This window comes from Chinchilla lanigera, unplaced genomic scaffold (assembly GCF_000276665.1).
Source record: "Chinchilla lanigera isolate Chin_1 unplaced genomic scaffold, ChiLan1.0 scaffold00002, whole genome shotgun sequence".
Lineage (NCBI taxonomy): Eukaryota > Metazoa > Chordata > Mammalia > Rodentia > Chinchillidae > Chinchilla > Chinchilla lanigera.
The window spans coordinates 8,806,564-8,809,542 of NW_004955403.1; the positions used below are offsets into that span (position 1 = coordinate 8,806,564).

Consider the following 2,979-nt stretch of genomic DNA (forward strand, 5'->3'; position numbering starts at 1 on the left):
GAGGAAAAAGGAACTTGTCTTCCCTCTTAGTGGGAGGGTAAACCAATATGGGAATCAGTGTGGAGATTCCTCAGAAAACTGAAACTAGAGGTTCCATTTGACCCAGCTATTTACCTTCTTTGTATCTTCCCAAAAGATTTAAAAGCATCTGTTGTGGCTTGTGTTTGTATGTCCCCCTAACGCACTTGTGGTCATAGGTGGGCTTTTTCAGAGGTGCTGGTTCAATGCTGGGATTAAGAGTGTGTGGACTGTGTGACTACTACATTGGTCCACTGAATGACTGGTTTAGCACCTCCTTAATCCTGGTAGTCTGGATAAGATAAAAGGGGCAGAAAGACCTGTGAAGGCCCTTGCTTGCTTTGCTACCTTCTGTTCACCATGAACTGTTTCTCTGCCAAGCCACACTGCCTTAGAGGCAGCTGATTATGGACTGAAGCCTCTACAGATTGTGAGCTAAGCAAACCTTTCCTCCTTTAATTTGGCTGTCTGGGTATTTTGTCTCAGCAATGAAAGAAAAGTAAGACAGCATCATATCATGGCAATATATACACACCCATGTTTATAGCAGCAAGATATGTAATAGCTAAATCTTGGAAACAGCCTAGATGCCCATCAAGAGATTAATGAATAAAGAAAATATGTTTTTTATATACAATAGAGTACTGCTCTGCCATAAACAGGGATAAACTTGAGACATTTTTACGTAAATGGATGCATCTTGAGACCATACTTTTAAGTGAAATAAATCAGACACACATGTTTAAATGTCACATTGTTTCTCTTGTGTTAGAAAACAAAAGCACGAATAAGGACCAAAATAGATGATAGATTTTTGGATCTATCCAAAAAGGAAGAAAATGCTCAAATGGGAAGAGGAACAAGGGAGCATGAGGTGGGAGGGAAAGAAAGATAAAAAATAGAATTAAGATGTGCTATGTACATGTACCAACTCCCCACAATAAATGTAATCATGTACTACATGCATATACTAATAATTAAATGAAAAACAGTATGAAAAGACTAATTAAAAATGGGCAAAAATCTGAATTGACACCTGACTAAGAAAGATATACAAATGACAAGCAAGCTTATGAGAAAATGTTCTAATGTCACTAGTGAACTGCAAATTAAAACAGAAGATACCAGCACAATCTGTCAGAATGCTGAAAATCCAAAACACTACATGATAGTAAGGGTGTGGAACCACAAAACTCATTATTGCTGAGAGTTCAGAATGGTCACTTTGGAAGACAACTGGGCAGTTTCTCAAGTAGCTAAATATATCCTTATACTACATTATCTGGCAGTTGCACTTCTGGAATTTACACAAATGAGCTGAGACCTTAGGTCTATACAAACGGATGTTTTCATTCATAATTGCCAAACTCAGAAACAAGAGATCCTTCAGTTAACTAATCGATTAACAGTGATAAATGCAGACAACAAAATAGTAGTCAGCATTAATAATAAATGAGTACAAAATTGTCAAAACTAACACAAGAAAAAAAATCTAGCAGCACAATATCAATTAAAGAAATTGAATTCATAATTTACATCTTTCCCAAAAGTAACCTTCAGGTCAAATGGCTGTGCTAGAGAATTCTATCAAACACTTCAGTAAGTAGTAATAACAATAGGATTTGAACTCATTCTGAGGAAAAGATTACCCTGTTACCAAGACCAGAGACACAATATAAATCTGTCATCTATAAAATGGATACTACATCATAGGGTTTATATGAGGAATTCAAGAAATGCAGTGTAACTTTCAAAAATCATCTCAGCATACTAACATAATCAGATGATCATATCAATTAAAAGTAGAAAAAGCATCTGATAAAGCATAATAAAAGTTCTCAGGCAGCAATAGGAGGAATTTCTCCAAATTAATGTTATACTTAGTGGTGAAAGAATGAGAACACACTTTCCCCATAACAGTGAGGCAGCTGGGGCTGGGGATTTAGCTCAGTGGCACAAGCACCTGCCTGGCAAGCACAAGGTCCTGAGTTCGATCCCTGGTACTGCAAAAAAAAAGAAAAAAAAAAGGAAAAAAAGGAACAGTGAGGCAATGCTGTTGATTCTCATGCTCCCTATTTAATTCTCTCCTGGAGAGCCTACTCAAAGTGAGGGAGGGAAGAAATAAAACACAAAAAGATTGAAAGAAAAATTGCCCGCATTTGCAGATGACATGATTGTATATGCAAAAATCCTAAAGATTATACCCCTCCAGAATTACTAGAATAATCACATCAGGTTCAAGTATAAAACTGATGTCAAAAATCAACTGTATTTCTAGATGGTTAGACAGCAAACATGTTGGGAGTGAAGCTGTCTGTACCTCAGGTATTAAGGACAAGGCCACCTGCCTCTCCTGAGCTTGGCAGGGCCCCATGAAAAGTGTGCACAGCTCAGGGAGCTGATGCACACAGTGACTTGACTTTTGGGTGAGATAATACAGACAGTTTTCTCTTGTCCCCAAGACTTGCTGTTCTGCTAATAGATTAGATATCTTCCTGTCCCAGATCGTACCCTCCCCTTAAACTCCCCGTGAACTTATTGATACGCTGATTGTATAAATAAACGCGCTGCAGGTGTGGGGCAGTTCCTTCTCTCACCAGGAGAGCGCACTCCACCTGACCTCAGCTTTCTGCATCTTGGCTCTTGTCTTCTTCGTTCCCCATCATCCTCCCTCCGGAATTTCAAAAGCTGTGCTGGAGGAGGCACAAATAATTGGGAGATACAATGCCATTTGTAATAGTATCAAAAATATGAACACTTAAGGATAAATTTAACAACTACATGAAAGACCTACATTTTATGTGTTATACGTGAAAATATTTATGTGTTATACGTGAAAATATTTTTCACTGAGAGAAAGCAATGTAAATTTGATCAGGAAGATTTAAAAACCCCCAGTCAATCACTCACTCACTCAATCTGTCTCCCTACCTATATATTCCTCTCTCTCTCTCTCTCTCT

The 2,979-nt window shown here is 38.0% G+C and overlaps 1 protein-coding gene across 3 annotated transcripts in view; it reads right to left on the reverse strand.

The window, feature by feature from the left end:
• The window catches only part of LOC102003714 (chromosome unknown open reading frame, human C2orf88), a 50,016-nt gene that overhangs the window by 9,148 nt on the left and 37,889 nt on the right, over window positions 1–2,979 (reverse strand). Inside the window, exon 1 of one of the 3 annotated variants that reach the window (XM_005373311.2) lies at window positions 2,616–2,710. The exons of the other annotated variants lie outside the window; for them this stretch is intronic. The gene's annotated coding sequence lies outside the window, so the exon portion shown is untranslated. Of the gene's footprint in view, window positions 1–2,615; window positions 2,711–2,979 lie in introns of those variants that run through there. 3 annotated transcript variants of the gene reach the window in all.